This window comes from Sapajus apella, unplaced genomic scaffold, assembly GCF_009761245.1.
Source record: "Sapajus apella isolate SASKATOON/1434 unplaced genomic scaffold, GSC_monkey_1.0 scaffold3, whole genome shotgun sequence".
Taxonomy (NCBI): domain Eukaryota; kingdom Metazoa; phylum Chordata; class Mammalia; order Primates; family Cebidae; genus Sapajus; species Sapajus apella.
In genome coordinates, this window is record NW_022436943.1 from 7,806,763 (window position 1) to 7,825,208 (window position 18,446).

Genomic DNA, 18,446 nt, shown 5'->3' on the forward strand with positions numbered 1-18,446 from the left:
ATTCCAGAGGCCAGACAGGAAGCTTCCCCTTACTACAGCTCATATAGTGTCTGCCTGGAACTAGGTCTCTGCACTTATGTGCCATGCCAATAGGTCACCCTTGATCTGCTGGTACTGATATTTGCTTTTGTTGTATTCTTTTTGAGAAGCAAGAGTGATAATTTCCTACCAGAAAGTTTATAGACTTGGACTCAGATTTTAAGTTCATTTCCCAACAATTACAAAGACCCAGACATCTGATACCCATTTGGAAGTATACAGCCAAGAAAACCTGAGTTCAGAGTTAGACAAGAAATGCATTTTTGTATGATATTTTTGAGTCTAGTAGATGTGCGTCAAATCAATCTTTTAAATGCTACAGTCCCCACAGTTGCAGATCGGTTGAAACCTCTGGAACTTGCCCTTTTCATGTGGAGATTCATGGAGTCTAAATTCACTCTTGGTTTCTCCAGTCCTCTTCACACCCTTGCCTAAGTCAGAGTGAATGTTATGATCCAAGTTTGATACTTTGGCTTTTTCATAAAATCCAGCCTCATTTGGCATGCTCTTTCGGTTGACTGGAGCCTTTCTTAGTAACTGGCTTGGGTGTCCTGGTCCTCCTAGGACTGAGGCCTTCTATTCTCAACTTACATTTTCTCTTCTTCCCTTCAGTTCTGTGTTTATGTATTCATCCATTCTCACGCTTCTAATAAAGACATACCCAAGAATGGGTAATTTATAAAGGAAAGAGGTTTAATTAACTTATAGTTCTGCAGGGCTGGGGAGGCCTCAGGAAACTTATAATCATGGTGGATGAGGAAGCAAACATGTCCCTCTTCACCTGATGGCAGCAAGGAGAAATGCTGAGCAAAAAAGGGAAAGATTCCTTATCAAACCATCAGATCTTGTGAGAATTCACTCATGATAACAGCATCATGGGGGTAATTGCCACCATGATTCAGTTACCTCCCACTTGGTTCCTCCCACAACACCTGGGGATTATGGGAACTGGAATTCAAGATGAGATTTGGGTGGGGACACAGCCAAACCATATCAGTTTCTAAAAGTCTATTATGAATTTGGGAATATTGAATATTTGATGAGTTTAACCCAGTTTCAGAGACACCTTGCATGTTGTTCTGCTTTTTGGAAATAACACGAACACAGATAACCTACTTTGCAATATGTCTAATTAAAGTTCTTAGAGTTGCCATTTGTAGGTTTGTCCCCACAGTCCCAGCCAGCTAACACTTCATCTTCTTTCTTCTGAAAATGGTAACCTCAGTTTCTTTTGGGAGACCATTTCATTTCTGTGTGGCTTTGGGTAATGTTGATACCACATCTACCTCCACATTAGACATGTGACCCAATACAATTAACACATTCAATTTCCTGGCCAAAATGATTGGTTCAGATTTGGGAATATGACCAAATTTAGTCCAATAAGAAAAAAGAGTTGGTATTTTTGTTCAAATTATTGCTCGGGTGTCTGAGGGAGCACTCTCTTTTTCACTTAGCTAACACAGAGGAATATAGGACAAAGAGACATCGTAATTGTGAATCCTTGGTGACACTGGCCAAGCTCTGTTATCTCAACCATGACTGAATTATGCTACCTCTATTCTTTCCAGTTATATTTGCTAATAAGCTATTTTTGTCCTTGTCAATTCGAGTTGAGTTTACGGATACTTAAAAACTATTGACTATTTCAGGTCTCTTTTCCTCATGACTGAGGACTGGTGAGAGTATCCTCTTATTGCTGTTTTGCTGTGTTTGGACTTACTGTTCAATCACATCAAAGCTACAGATAGGAGGATAGAAATGTAAGCCACAGGCTGGCTACAACCATTGCAGGATGAATTATCCCAGGAACTAAAGTGCCAGACAGTCTGCTAGAGTCAAACTAAACAGATTTTTTTTTTCTTTTGTTATGTTGAAAAACCAGAACCATTCCTTATCCTGCTTCCACTTCCCATAAATGGCATGCTTGGAATAATGGACAGGGAAAGTATGAGACACAGGCCTGCTCTCCCCATTAGACTGTAAAAGCTCCTTAAGAAAAAGTGCTTTATCTAGTTTCCTATCATATCCCCAGAAACTAGACTAGTACCTGGTACAGGGCAGATATTCAGAAGTGCTGGCAGGATGAACAAGTAGAAAATGCTTATGATAGTGGTGCCTATGTATATACATGGCTCCACTTTTTGGTCTCTTCATCTGGGCAGTCTTACTACCCTAAAAGTTGTCTTAAGACTTGTGTGGTATTTGTGCGATATGCCTATCAGTTACGATTACAACCACAAGCAAGTTCGCAGGGGCCAGAACAACAAGAATGCAACGAACTTCAGAATGTACGGAAATGAACTTTCTAAGCTTCCCCTACTCAAAGGATCCTGAAGTGCTGTTGATCTGGGAGGCACTTTCTCTCCTTGTGTCAAAAATTGAAATGAAGGACAATTATCAGAGGCCCAGCCTGGAGCTAGATGATGTTTAACTCTCAGTTGTCTAAGTGGCAATGGGGGTCTAAGGGCTTCTTTCTTTCAGGGCCTTGGAACACTCAGATACGGCGCTTGTTCCATATTTAGCCAGCTGCAGGCCATGGGGGCTTAGCATAAGGGAGAAAAGATGAAGATTGCTTATATTTTGTGGAACAGAGAAGCTCAAATCTTCTGCAAGAGGGATTATTGTGCAGGCCCAAGAAGTGTGAGATGAAGTGCAGAAAGGCTGGAGCTGGGACTCGGCCTCCAGCTGGAGCTGTGGCTGGCTCCTTGGTGGTCATGCTTTCATGGCACATCATCTATTAACTTTGTCAAACCAATCACGATGCTCCCTAGGTTATCCGTACTGATAGTGGGGCAGAATTAATTAGGCGAACACAATCTCCAGGCATCCCAGAGACCACAGACCCTGTAGGGTCTATTAGCTCCTTCTTATCCCAGTCACTCTCTCCAGTCCGGATGGTTATATTCGAATAAAGGAGAACAGAAGTGAGGGCACATGTAGCTGAGAGTTGTGTCAGGGCTAGGACCGGGCCCAGAACTGCTGGGGCAGGACCCGGGTGTTCAACAAGAAGTTTTTCTTGTTGAGGGGTCAAATGGAGTGAAAACCCAGCTCAAGATGTTCAGGAAAGACGTACTGGGCCTTTTTGTGATTGGAGGTCAAGTTAAATGAAAGCAAAGTCTTCCCTCTCAGTTCTCTCTCTTCCTCCTGTGTACTGGCAGCTAGTATCTAACTAGGGAAAACTTCAGATTATTAGCAACAACCTAAACAATGGCATTCCTCCAAATCATGATAAAACTCTAGGGAATCTTCAAAATGTGCATCTTTTCCAGGATTTGAGTTGTTCTCAGGGCTGGACAAAAGGGCATGAACAGAACAGCTTTGTTTTCTCTGACTTACAGAAAACTCTCTTGAAAATCAGGGCAGTCATGGGAGTTTTGCTGAGGCCACAGTACCCAGATGCATGAATGCTTGGGATGGTGCAGAGGCCGTACTGGCTCTGCTTAGCATACAGCTGAGACAGGTTCTACACCCACTGCATACTGTGAAGAAGAGAGGCAGGCAGGGGCGGAATTCCCTGCTCTTGGCAACTCAGTTGCCACCGTGCTACTTGTTGTAGGATTTCAGACATTCCTAAGGAAGAATGAAAAATAATGCCATTTAAAGTCCAGATAGAATCTAAAAATCAAAGAGAGATAGAGGGAATACTTTTTAAAATTGTTCTAAAAAACTCCAGTGCCATGGCTGAAATTTTTTGGATATACTAGTTTTCTCACATAAACAAATAAGCAAAAGGGTAAAAGTCAAATAGGGCATTGAACTGCATTACTCAAACCACCTGGATTCCCCACAGAAATTCTGTGTTACCAACTATCAGATCTGTGGCTGTCGTGAGACAGGGAATTATCCGGCTTCTCTGAGTCCTCTTTCTTAATTTCTTCTCTGAATTCCTCTTCTATCTCATCAGGTTTCAGCCATTGATCTCTGTTCTCCTCCTATTAAGACTCTTTCCCTGACTAATGTATTTATTTATTCATATTTAACTATGCCATTGGCAGTTGGCTTTATTTCTGGTTCTGGTCTTGTTCTGAAATTATTACCTTTTCTTTCTCCAGTTGCTATCATCACAGACTCAACATGTTTATAATAAACTTGGTATTTGTCTCATCCCAGCCCTGGCTTCTATTCTGATTTCTGTTAATGATATCATAATATTCCCAGGTACTCAGCCTCTAAACAAACAAACAAATAAACAAACTGACTTAGTTCTTTATATCCTATTGTCAGTCATTGTTTTCTATTAGCTCTTTTTATCTTTTCTTTTTCTTTCTTCATTTCTACTGCCACCCCACAATTCATCTGACAATTGAGTTGTTAAGTTTGAACCATATAAAATTGCTATTGTTTTATGTCAAACATGGCCAGATAGTGGCAATTTCAAATGGTTCATTCTAATACAGTAGCAACTCAGAGCTGTCTCTCTGGATTTAGGAGAAATAAATGAAGTTTAGATCCTCATTCCTTTAGGAAATGGCTCAACCTTGTCTTAACTCTCAACATTTGAAGCATTTTCTGCTGCTCAGAGTGCATTGAAGAATCTTGGCTTTCAAGTTGTACCTAAACAGTTAATTCAGCCGTTCCTGTGGCCATGTATCTTACCATCCTCCCAACAGCTCCACACCCAAATTTGGGACAAGAGGCTCTGGGAATATATTTCCATGACACCACTTCAATTCTCTTTGGGAGTAGCAATGGAATAAATTTTTAATCAGTCAACCAGGGCTTTAATGCTTGTACTTTGCTTACTTGCTTCTGCCAAAAAGAAAAGATTTTGCAAGGAGGGCATATGACTCCATTTGCTTTGCCCTCTGCTCTGACACAGTCAGCTGGCCTTCAGGGCACAGCTTAAGGCCCATCTGTTCAATCAAGCTTTTGCCAGATTGACATGGGAGAATCATCCAGGTGAGGGGGCCCCTTAGATTATTATCTTCTTCCCTTTGTACATGCAACCAGAGACTTCTGGTGCTGCAGCCTCCTCCAAGTGACCTAAATGAACGAATGCATAAACAATGTTTTCCATACCAATTACATCCATTTCAAAAACTTCCTCCTCAAATCCTTGGTGGAACAAATCAGCATATAAATATATACATAAATAATAAATTTAAAATATTTTAAATGATAGCTTCAAAAAGTTCTTCCTGCTTTAAAAGCAAAGCTTTTCACATTTAAGACAAGCTCTCCTATTCTCATTTCAGTTGAAAAGATGAGAATGAAGTATTTTTCAGAAAATATTACTGTTTGCCTAAGCATTTAAAGTTTTTATTATTCAAACAGAAGACAGCCTAGTGTAATAAACTTCCATTTACCTGTCATTCAGTTTTTATAATTCTCAACACTTTGCCAATCACATTTTGTCTATTTCCCCCGCTATATTTTCTTGTAATATTTTAAAATATATTAGTCGATTTTGTTTGTAAATATTTCAGTATGCATATCTAAGTGATAAAGGCATTTAAAAAATATAACCATCCGATCACTTTCATGCCTGAAAGCTTAATAGTAATTATTTATTCATTTAAATGCCCAGTGTACATTCAAATTTCCCTGATTATCTCAAAGTTCCACCTACTGCAAATAGTTATGTCTCTAAAGCCCTATTATTTTTTAACAGTGCCCTTCCTTGCCCACTGTTTCTATGACATGAAGTCACCATTTGTCCATCAGCACTTTCTACTATGAATTTGACTAATGACTTTCTATAACAGTGCTTAACTTATTATTCCATCACCCCTGTCTTCTGTAAACGGGTAGTCAGATCTAGAGACTTTTTTCGAATTCAGGTTCAATATTTTAAGAAAGAATATTTAGTAGGTGATCCTGCAGATTTCCTACTTCCTCATCTCAGGAGGCATATAATATCTGACAGTCCTACTTGAGGTTGCTAAGATTAATCAGAGGAAATGTCAAGACCTCTATCTTAGACATGCAAGAAAGCCTGAAGGGTAGTGCACACCCACCCATTCAACAGATATTTCCAGAAAGCAAACTTCAAATGCCGTGCTGAGTACTTGAGGACAATTGAGAAGTGGAAGTCTCACATAGGGCATTTGCCTTTAAGAGATTTATATCCCCATGAGAGAGGGAGTGGGATAAGAGACCAGCAAGAGACGAACAAGTGATGTAAGGTTTAGAAACAGTACAAACAAGGTACAGCAATGGCTAATAGCCAGAAGACTTTTACAGATGCTCTTTGGCATAGGAATACAAAAATGGGAGAACGGAATGTGATGAGGCAGTTTCCCCTGAGGGAGTGGGCTGTAAGCTAGATTTGAAGGATCAGGAGGATTTACCAGGTAATGACAGAGAGAGACGTGGGTACATAAAACGGCCGAGTGAAAGACCAGCCAGAGAAAAACACACAGGGGGCTCTGTACTAAAGTGCGTAAAGCACACACTTTAGTTCAGTTTGTTTCATTAACACTGCTTCTTCATTATCTCTGTACTTGAATAAGTACCTGTGTAAAAAGACACTCAGCAGGTATCAGTAATGACTATAGCTGTCTGAATCAAGTGCTCATTGTGTCAGGGTCAAATGCTTTGGCGGATGGGCTGAGGGGTGACCTTATTTAGGGCAGCGGTTTTCAAAGTTAGTAAACTTGTTAAAAGTGGAGACTGCAAGCCTGACATTGAGAGATTCTAGTGTCCTGGGTGGGACCCAGGAATTTGCACTTTTTAAAAGCACTCTAAGGGAGGCAGATGCAGGTAGTCCAAGAACTACATTTTTGAGAAACGCAATCTACCGGAATGTGTTGGGTAAGAGCAGACAGTCTGCTTCTGGGGATCAAGGGAATTTTCTGAGCCTGCTCTATTAGTGATGATGATATGAACATTCATATGCCGGGAGCCATGCTAAGCTTTTCACATGCATTTTCACATTGAATTTCCACAGTACCACCCAAAGAGTTAGACACTATTTTTATCCCCATTTTAGAAATGAGAAAACAGGCTGAGAGGAGCTAAGATCACCCAGTAACAGGGAAAGCAAAAATTTAAATCCAGGTGTATTTGGTCCGAGAAAGCAGGCTCCTAACTATAATTCTAGTTTGATCTTGAGACAGAGACACTCCATTGCAAATAGTGACGATGTTTTATCTCTCTAATCATCATATCTATAGTATTCTACAGCACCATTTTAAGGGGATGTACCCACTCTCCTGGTGCCATAGGTTTTGCTGTCGCCTCTGGCAAAGGGTCATGTTTTAGATACATTCTTTGCATATTAAAAAAATAAGACTCTATGGCAGAAATATTAATTCTCAAGTGACAGATAAAAGATAAATTATGAGGCTGCTATTTGTTCATAGGTCAAGAGCTCTCCCCCAGTCATACCAGTTCTTTCTCACCCTAGCAGATGTGAAAGTCTGTTCTCCACTCTGTTTGCAGCAGGAGAAAAGCTATGATTTCTGGAGCGTCTCAGTCAATAGCCCCAAATAGAGTGTTTCCAAAGATTTAACTTGCTTTTCTCACACATGGCTTCAGTTAAAGAGATGGAGCTGGGGTTGAAACTGTAACTATTTCAGGAAATGAAATACAATTTTATATTTTCATGGGGTCTATAAAATACTTTATGGCATCCTAATACTTGTATATATATTTATATATGTGTGTGTGTGTATACACACAAATATATATAATGTGTATATACATATATATATATATTTTGTTCCTTTGAAATTTATAATACACTTTCATTGGATGGAAGCTACAAAGCTGAAGGGGAATTCAGCACCTTTGCAAACATTTCAGTTACAAATAAGTGTGTAACAAGACTTTGATGTAATGTCAAAATCTTTGTGGTTGAGTAGAGGGTTGGATCAGTTACGATAATGGCAGCCCATAATTCGTTTGAAAATATACCTCCTATAAAAATAGTTGGGGGAAAAAGAACTACCTAAACTTGCTAGGTTGCTTGGCTTGACAAATGCTATCATATTTACTTAAAGAATATTCATTTATACATGTGCTATTTATTCTTTGTGTCTAGTGAGGTGAATAGGAGTTTTGGGGAAGACAATGATTTCACAAGAAAGGCTGGATTTGCTCTTTACATGAAATAGCAAGCTGCCATTGAACTACCCGATTCTGGCATCCCCATGCAGAGATATACACTTTAACTACAAAACAGCATGTTCTGAGTCTGTGTTTTCTCTGGATAGTAGTAGCAGGAACACAGTGTTCATTTAAATTAAACCAGTTCCTTGGATAATAACAAAGTAATTAAAGAAACCACCAAGGAAAAAGAGCCAATTTATTTGAATCCTGTTCATAAAAACTACATCAAGAGCCTGAAGGTACAAAATAATGTGGATAAGATGGCAGATTGATGATTTTTAAAAATTCTGCGTGGGATGCTTCCTGATATTAATTCAAATGAGTATCCCTCATTTGAAAATAATACAAGATGCAAAATTTTTATCCTTCTTAAGAGAAATGAAATTCTATTAAAATACTCAGATAAGAAATTGCCACATAGCTCGAAGTCCACTTGACCTCTAGCAATACCTTAACATCAGAACATTATGATTTATTCATATTTTCTACACTCCCTTTGGAATAGAAAGGCCTTTGTCTTTAATGCTTTCAAGAGTTAGAAATTCATACTGATTTATCCTACATGATATTACCTGAATTATAAAGAGATATTTTGTGGCATCAATGAGTTTTCTATTTTTGCCAGCAACAAAAATCTAATGCAGTTGAAAATGTGGATCAGATTCATATTACCATTAAGCACTGAAAGTTATTTTAAAAGAAAAGCACCTCAATAAAAGACCTCTCACCTTTATCTCCACCAGTGCAATGGTCAGAAATTAAATCACAGCCCCCATAGAAAATTTCACAATTGCCCTTTGTGCATTTTAGCAAATGACTGCTTCTTTCTGAAGAGGAGTGAGCATTCCCTGCCACATTCTGCTTCTCCTCATGAAATATAGGGGCCATGTGGATTTCATATGTCAATGAAGGAAGCGAAGAAAAGCAGGTAATGGGGAGGGTCTGCCTATGCAAGGATGGCGACTCTGTCTTTGAAGAACAATTTACAGAAAAATATGTAGGAAGAATGTAAAATGAACTAATGTCAGAGAGGAAAAAGATATATAAAATAGCCAACTTGCCCAACAAAATGAAAAGAGCTTAAAACTTTATTCCGTAAAGTAATAAAAATATGCTTCAGATTACTGTCACAGCCAGTTAAATTGGAAGAAAAAAGCAGACGGTAAAGTTATACATGGAAATAAAGGAAAAAGGAGATAGGTGAAAAACAAGGAAAATGGACTAGGAAGGTAGAACAAAAGGAGGAAGACAGCAGGACCCAAACCGGAAGAGGAAATCCAGGAGGAAGCAGGAGAATATCATGGAACAGGAAGAATCAAGTGAGCCTTCATCACCTTTACCCTGCAGTCCCATCTCTTGAATACAACTTACCCCACCCCTCAGAGCAATTGACTGATCCCCTTTCAGATTCCAAACTCTCCATCTTACAAGTCCCTCGTGCCCTTTGGTGGGCTCAGCCCTTTACCTGCATTCAGCCCCACAGGAATGACTGCTTTAAACAAAACGCAGCCACAAGGAAGACTGTGAAGAGAAGGGACCCAAGATGTATGTCTTACCTATGGAATTTTTTCTTTTCCAATTTGTCGCATGGCTTTTGTTAAGCTAAAATCAGAGTTAGTTTATAGACATTTACTTTTAGAAAATTTTTCCCAATTGACGTAACATTTATCTAAGAGCAGAAACGAGTATGGTTCCCTGCTCATTCTCTAATACTTTTTAGGTTTCTAAGGTTTAAGTGTTCTTGATATTTTATCCAAAGGGAGTTTTATATTAGAGATCCCTATTAATTTTCTGTAAGTAATTTTTGTTTATTAGTATGTATAAGAAGCAGCTTATATTTCAAAGGGACATTCTTTTAGTAATTTCTTGTTCAGAATCCTTGGCTGTTTTGTTTTTCCAAACCCTGTGACAGAGCCTGAATCTACCACGGATCCTAACTTTTCTTAGTTTGTTTATTGCTCCTTAAAAGCAAGCTAAACAATCTGCTGTGTTCTTGAAGATTCTGATGATGCAACATTAAGCTCTGCAGACATGCTAACAGTCTCTTGTTGGTAAGAAAGAAAATTGCAAAAGTAGGCTGGCCAAACTTCAAAATGTTGTCTGAGAGAGTCATAGATTTATATTTTCAAGACTAATAGGAATTCTCAAAAGAGGATCCTGAGCAATGAAACAGTGTCTCTGGAATATTTTTCTGGATAACACAGCCAATCAACATTTAATCAATTTCTACTAAGTTCAATAAACTGTATTAAATCCTGAGGACTTAAAATTGAATTTAAGTATTGTTTCTACCACGAAGGATCTTATAATCAAATGAAGGATTAATTGAAAATCCACTCTAATTCTTCCAGCCTGCTGTTTTGTTTGTTTTTGAAATGTTAGATAACATCTATCTCAAATTTGTATCTGCAACCTGATTTTGTCCAGAGTAATTTTTGCTTCAGTAACTAGGCATCCAACCCTCTACTCAGACTGAATTAGGACTTGACTAAGTCACTCGTGGTGTGACAACTTATAGCAAACCTTCCATAGCATATGGACAAGATAGAGCCCTGATTCTGCCTGTTGTTTTGTTCTGTGTGCTGAGGTGCGTTGTAGAGGTACCGTCTCAGGCATAGTGTTTAAGGACAACAGGGATTATCAGCAATGGGACAGTTTCAGAGAAATGACTGTGATAGAAGGGAGAACCTTAAAAAACAGGACACAGTCCACATGCCATGCAAATAGTTTGCGATCAATGGACTACCTCTGATAAAGAATATTAGCACAATGGGTTATATATCATACATTATAGTTTCATATATGATGGGTTAGGAGTGTCATTTCTAGAGCTGGACTTCCAACGCTGCTACCTCTAGCAATGGGAACCTAGGTGAGTCATTTAATCCCATGATACCTCAGTGTCTTTAACTGTAAAATGGGAATTGTTTTTAGTCAAATGGATGAATGCTAGTAAATTACATTTGCGGTGATTACTCTGTGGTACCATAAGGCCCTTCTACTCAGCACTCTGTGGTACCACAGGGTAAGCACTACAAATGTTAATTTCTCCCCCATTCTCCAACTCTTATTGTATTTAACTGGCCTGACCCTAGGGTGGATGATGATCGATTAAATTATTCCTGTAATGGATATCTTAGACTGTTACATGTGACTCATATTCCGTTTCTATTGCTACTGTAAAAATTATCACAAAATAAAAATAACATGTGTATTATGTGAGAGTTCTGGAGATTAGAAGTCTGAAATGGCGCTAATTGTGCTAATATCAAGGTTTCTGCAAGGCTGTGTTCCTTCTGGAGGCCTTAGGTAAGAAGGGGTTTCTTTGCTTGTTTAAATTGCTAGAGGCTTCCTGTATTCCTTGGCTCATGCTCCCTTCCTGCATCTGAAAGCCAGTGCATGGCATCTCCAAATTTCTCTCTGACTCTTACTCAACTGCCTCCCTTTTTCACTTAGAAGGACCCTTGTGATTAATTGGTCTGGTCCACTCTAAAATAATGTTCACATCATAATATCCCTAAATTAATCACATTTGCAAAGTCCCTATTACCATGTCAGGTAAGATATTCACAGTTTGCAGGGATTAGGATGTGGATATCTTTGGGGCAACCGTTATTCTTCCCACCATAAATATTGGAAAGTTTCTGAAACAATGCTTATGTAGTCCCCAAAATGATAACTGTTATAACTATTACTTTTACTGAATGGAAAAAAATGAGGTGTCATAGTACTCCTTTGAATTTGTATTATTTGAATATTTATTAGGTTCAGACATTATTGTCATTCATTCAACAAACATTTGTCTAGCAACTTGATCATCTTTAAGTAGCCAAACCAAACCAAGCCAGCTTTCTTCTCAATTATACTGAAGGATCAATAAAGAAACTCAGCATCAGAGTATTATTCAAAGATTTAGTTTCTTGTCAGAAACACTTGAAGGGCTTGAGTTTGAAGCTTGTATGTTGTGCATCTCTGTTTCTGCTATATGAAATTGAACAAAGAAATTTGAGCCAATTGTCAGAGCCTCTGACTTAAAATAGACAGGTTTCTTGAGGTGGGAAAGTGGAAGAAATTTAATAATACTTGTTCAATAGGTGAGAAGGTCTTTACTTTAGTGCTTCCCAATCAAGAAAGTATGATCACTTCAGAGAAAGAGCAGCAGGTTTAACCTGCATACTTAGATTTGAATATGTAGAATGAAAATTAGAATGGTGTCAGCCTATCTTAGAGAATGAGGCTGAGAAACCAGCTATTGTCACATGAACCTCAGGAGGCTGAGGCCCTTGCTTTGAGTTGGATGTGGTTCATAACTTGTTAGTTTTCACTTTACATATCAGCTAACCAGTCTCATTTTAGGAGTAGACAGTGCTTCCTTCTACCATCCTGTCACCTGAAGTTGTGTGGTGCTTTAAGAATTCAGATACTCTGCAATATAATTTCAATATCTGAATTAATTTGAATAGGAAGAACAGTTAAACATAGATCGTTCACAGATTATTTCCAAAGGCAAGACCTTATTATTGCCATCCCACATGTCACTAGCTGCTGAATGACAACACGCATCACATTTCATGGAAATAAAAGGAGAAGCTCCTTTGTTGTAAATTCATTCATACACTCTTGGGAAATTACAACACACACAGATGTAAATCAGCCTCTAATCCAAGTCCCAGCGTGGACCGGGCAGGAGAGGTGGCAGGAGTCAGGGGAAAAAGAGAACTATGGTAGTGCCAAAGAAAAGAAGAGAACATCTTGTTTCTTCAGTCAGGTTGGACCATTTATATGTAGTCTTGGACACCACCTCATCTCCACGTGTGGAATGCTCCCGTTTCTTCCTGAAGTTGGAGTGGAGGGTGACCCTAGTTAAAGAAATCCCTGGCAAGACCTTCCTGGCTTAAAACAATAGGGCTTCATCTCACAGAGGGGGCTTGTTTCTAAGCTGCTCCTCTGGGAGTCTCTGTCTACTAGGCACGGATTCCTGCAGGCAAGAGATTTGGCAGTTCGTAGAAAAGTTATTAGTAGACTTCCTTAAAAGTCTCTCTGAGTATTGCACTTCCAGAGATACACAATTCCCATGAGACTAAGTACCCTTTTGGGTCTGGGTCTTGCGGTTAGCATCCTTTTCCTGAGCACGTTGGGAAGCTTCTATTCTCTCTCTCAAGCTGCCTCTGCACAAGCTTGTTTCTGCATGAGCATCTCATGGGCCAGGTAAGGTGGAGATAGTGATGCTTTACTGCTTCTGTTCAGCTGCTTGCTAGATAGAGTCTCCAGTGCACTGCCTACAGATTTCCAATGCCACCCTATTAGCCTAATCACAGTATAATTTTACTTGGATGCAAAATTAGCAGCAGAATCTTATTTTACTTTTAGCTTCTAATTGGCAGCAGTCACATGCTTTTATTAAACTATTCCAATCAAGTCTCCCCAGCATCATACATTCTGCTTATCACTAGGCCCACCTGCAGCCAACTCTCTTCCTGGCCTCTTATCAGCAAAGCCAATTACTTTCTCATGTGCTTGCTTTGTGGCTTTGCTTATAGACTCCACCACACCTCCACAACTAAGACCGCAGGGTATTAGGTAAATTCTATTCCTTATCCTAACTCCTTCCCTACATGAGTTACTACCTTGAGGTGGTATATGAGTCCTGGTCTGTCTTCCTCTCTACAAAGAAGTTTTATTCTTTTATTTAAATGTGTGTGTGTGTGTGTGTGTGTGTGTGTGTGTGTGTCTGTGTGTGTCTGTGTGTGTGTGTGTGTGTGTTTTGCTTTCCTGGGTCTATTTATTGTTTTCCCCTCTTTTTACTTCATTGCTGCTTTCTCTTACTCCTTTTTTCTCTTCTATTCAATAAAGTTTTGAATGCCTTTGTTAACCCTCAATTAAGAATGACTTTTAAAACATGTAATGGTTCCCCACAAATTCCTGTCCTAAACAACTCAAACTTTTTAATAATTGTTTTAAGTTTCTAGGGCAGTAGTATTAAGTAATGAGAGAAAACAGGCATTTTAACATCAGAGGTGAGTCCGTCACTCACTAGGTGGGTAGATTTAGTGCTCTCATTAGTTTGCCTGAGCCTCAGTTTTCCCATCTTTCAAATGGGCCCATTATGCCTGCTTGCAAGGGTATAAGGATTGCTGGGCTGTGAGGTGGGACCTGCTGAGACCTGTCAGTGTTCACTGTGTTAGCTTTCTAGCTCTTCAAGGTTTGGCAAGTATTTTTTTAAGCAGTCAAGTAGTCAAGAAACTTTGGAGGATTGGAAAAATGAATAAAGTGACCCGTGACTCAAAGAAACTTGTAATCTAGCAAATAAAAACAGAAACAGCAATGTCAAAACCAGATTTAGGAGAAACAGAACCCTGCAAACCAAGCAATTAATTGACTTAAACCTCAAATACATTATAACAGAAAAGAATATTGCCTTCCAGTAATAACATTGTAAAACTAATTATTCACCCTTATTTCCACTTTCCTCTTTACCTGGAATGTACCCCTCAAGAAACCATACAATTAACAGCAATAATACCAACAGTAACATAATTAATATCTGTGAAGCACTCTGAGGCAATAAAGTGGCATAGGAAATCAAAATGGTATCTATGTAATATTCATATTAAATTTAATAACTATTTAAATATTTATAAATTATCTGGCATTTTATATTTGCAAAATGCTTCATGACCACTTTTTATTAATTATTAGACACTACTTACCCCTTGGCACTCAAGTTTTCAGATGCAGCAGTACTGTTTTTTTTATAATTGTTAATCTTAAAGAAACATTTAGCTTTATCAAGCATTTTTCTAAGTTCTCATATATAAAGTATTGGACCACATGGAAGAATAAAGAAACTTACCAATGATAGACATAATGGCATGTAATATATTACCATCATTTTAGAGTTCAGAAAAGTGAAATAATGCATTTAAGTTCACAGAACTAGTCCTATCAATGGCTGGGTGTGTAGAAGTCCTGGATTAGCTTAATCCCTGGGGTTTTATTTCTGGATATAAGCAGTTCAGAATGTGTGGCTGTGCTAACTGGGTTAGTTAGAACCATAATCTGGTGACTGAATCTAAGCAATATGTTTGAATTTCTCCTGGGTCTGTATAAATCTGTCCTATATAAGAGGAATAGTGCCTGGAAATGCTGAATGAAGTCCAGGTTTACATAAAGAAATGAATGTTTTCATGCTAAATGTACTTCACCAAATGGGTCATGATGTTTTGAAAGCAGCCTCATTTATGGTTTGCCCTCTACTGCCTGTGTGTTCAGATGCCTTTGTTTCTGCACTGTGAGGATATGGGCCACATGGTAGAAGTCTATTTCATGTTCATTTCCCTACATCAGACTCTAGCCAAAATCAGAGAACTATATCTTACTATACTTTGTATTCCCCTTCCACCTGGATGATGCTTGGCATATATATAACACACACACACACATATATATGTATATATGATATATATGTCACATATATGACGTGTGTGTGTGTATATATATGTGTATATATATATAAAACATACATATGCTGTCTATATAGTATAGATGGTAAATCCCAGGCAGGCACAGGGATCTCATTTGACTCTATAGAGTACAGTGTTTTGCCTTTAAAGTAGTTTGCCTTTAGAGTACTACAGTGCTTTTTCTATACCAAAGGTTCAATGGATATTTAGTTTATGAATAAAAAGAAATATATGCAGACATTTATTTGCTTGTCACGATGCATAGAAATATCAGTTTTATGTTATCTGATATAAATCAAGAAAACACTGATGAATACCTAAGTAAGATTTCCACCATGCAGAGGTCAAGCTGGAAGGCATTAGAAGCCATCAGAGGCAGGTTCCAATTTGTCTTTTATATGTCTGAATGTTGCACAATTTTTAAAATTAATATAATTAATATGTTTTATTGTACTAAAATATGTGTAACACAAAATTTACAATTTAACCATTTTAAAGTATACAGTTTAGTGGCATTAAACACATTCCCAATGTTGTACAATCATCACTGCTATCTCATTCTAGAATAGCACAATAGTTTTTATGATTAATAACAGCTGCTTTATTATATTTGAGGGGGCTGAGGACTGGGGGATCAAGTGTACTACAAATATAATATGGATTTTAAGAAATGCATAGAAACTAGTCAAGCCACAAAGCTCCTCATTACATTTGAATAAGAACTTTTACTCTATTCTCACATTGAATCATAGCCCAATGAGACATCATGGTAAGAGGATAGTATAGGGAGAAATAATACTGGTGAGGACACCATCCTGTCAGGACTCTGATGATCTAATCTGCCTGCTTGAATCTCCAGACCTGGGATACAGCTGTCAGTTGGAATGTAACTGGGCTCACTCATCCTCGCCATGGGCATTTAAAGCCACTGTAAAGGTAAAGAAAGAATTGTGGATCACCACAGTTCTCACTAGAAAAAGAGCTGCATATAGTCAACATTTAACTTCAGTATAATTATGTTATACAGTGCAAATACAAAGGGTCTAGTGGCTCTGGAATTGCTGCACTTCAGCATTAGGAAAAGGTGGAAATTTTGCCTAGGTGTGCTGAAGGGAACTACCTGAACACAGTGATCGCCTATATCCCATGCCAGCTGATGAAAACTTTGTAGTTTTCATACGTCTTTAACTTTAACCTAAGAGTAGCCAATATTTGCTCAAAATTCAGGTACTAGTGGAAGTATATTAATGGAAATTGTCTCCTCAACTCTATTTCAATGCATTCTAAAAATCTAGTTCTGGTCTCTTTTTGAATAATGAAGTAACTCCATCTCTGTGTTTCCTGAATTTGCTTCTGAACACTGACATAGCAATGGGAATAAGCTTTGGAATGGAAGAAAATCTTTTAGATTGAGTCTGCTATTAAAAACAAGGCTGTGTGCAGAGGCTCATGACTGTAATCCCAGCACTTTGGGAGGCTGAGGTGGGAGGATCCCTTGAGCCCAGCAGTTTGTGACCAGTCTGTGAAACACAGTGAGATCTCATCTCTATAAAAAATATAAAATACATTGTCAGGGCTTGGTGGCACATGCCTGTAGTCCCAGCTGTTTGTCACTGGAGCCTGGGAGGTAGAGGCTGCAGTGAGCTATGATCGCTCTACTGCACTGCAGCCAGAAATGACAGAGCGAGACCCCATCTCAAACGAACAAACAAAACAAAGCAAAACAAAACAGCCCTCTTCCACTGCTTCAGTGAGAGGAGGTTATGATGATTTCTTGAAGTACTATTGAAGAGCTCCTCTTTATAGCACCTGTTTAGAGTTTTACTCTTTAACAATTTTATTGCTGCTTTAATGCATGGCGGTGTAATAGTTATCAAATTTCAGCTTGCATATGATCATCCAGAAAATTGTTAGAAATTCAGATTCTTAGGTATCACCTCTAGAGCTTCTGCTTAGTATATCTGAGACAGAAACCTGGGGTCTGCAAGTTCCTAGTTCCTTCAGATAATTCTAGGGCAAGTGGTCTAAGGATCGCAGTTGGAGGATCACAGTTTGAGAAGCAACATAATAGATTTGTTGCAAATAGTGCCAGCACTTTTAGCTACATGAAAGCTAAACTAAGAATGTTTCTTTATATCTAGCATCTTAGAACTTTGCCATATTAATGGCTTAGTTAGATAAACTTTTCTCCTTTAAAATGGAGATATAAAACACTTCACAGGGTTCTTACAGGGACATGATCCGATAATTTAATCAAAGAGATCAGTAAGTACCTAGAATTTTGTAAGCACTCGATACATAGTTTTAAAATATTTTTCAATAAAATATCACCACCTTTATAATAAATAGCAACAGCACATTAGCTTGGATCACCAAAAATTGTCTACATCCAGATTTTCCATTTGCTTTAACCTCATGGGAAGTTAAGGTTACCTAAGTTCAAAGTAAAGGCCATTAATTCTGGCTTCCACCCAATACATGACATGCTATTTGATTCTATGAAAATTACTCAGATGCTTCTGATTTCTTGAATCCAAGATGGTGAGTAGACATGATCTAAATATAGTATTTAAGAAGGATGAATTAAGAAATGTAATTTTAGTCACAGGGGAGAGTCTAGGCTTCCCTGTGATTGTTAGGAGTAGTTTTCTGGGGCAGAGGAAATTTGCCCTTAGACATTGTTGAATCAGCAAACCCTAAAGTGTTATTCTAGTCTTGCCTTTTAATTTTTATTATTTTTTATCCAGTGGTTGATAGTTTCTCATAACTTTTTATTTGTAGAGTAACAGAGTGTGACGGCAAATATTAACCTTCCAACATTGTGACCACCCTTCCTTTTAGGGGATCACTTTGGAAACTGTGTTGACTACTTAATATCCTTATCTGTAG

The 18,446-nt window shown here is 38.3% G+C and overlaps 1 protein-coding gene across 1 annotated transcript in view; it reads left to right on the forward strand.

Annotated features, from left to right (window-relative positions):
• The window catches only part of TRIQK (triple QxxK/R motif containing), a 250,075-nt gene that overhangs the window by 30,932 nt on the left and 200,697 nt on the right, over positions 1-18,446 (forward strand). The gene's annotated exons all lie outside the window — the stretch shown is intronic.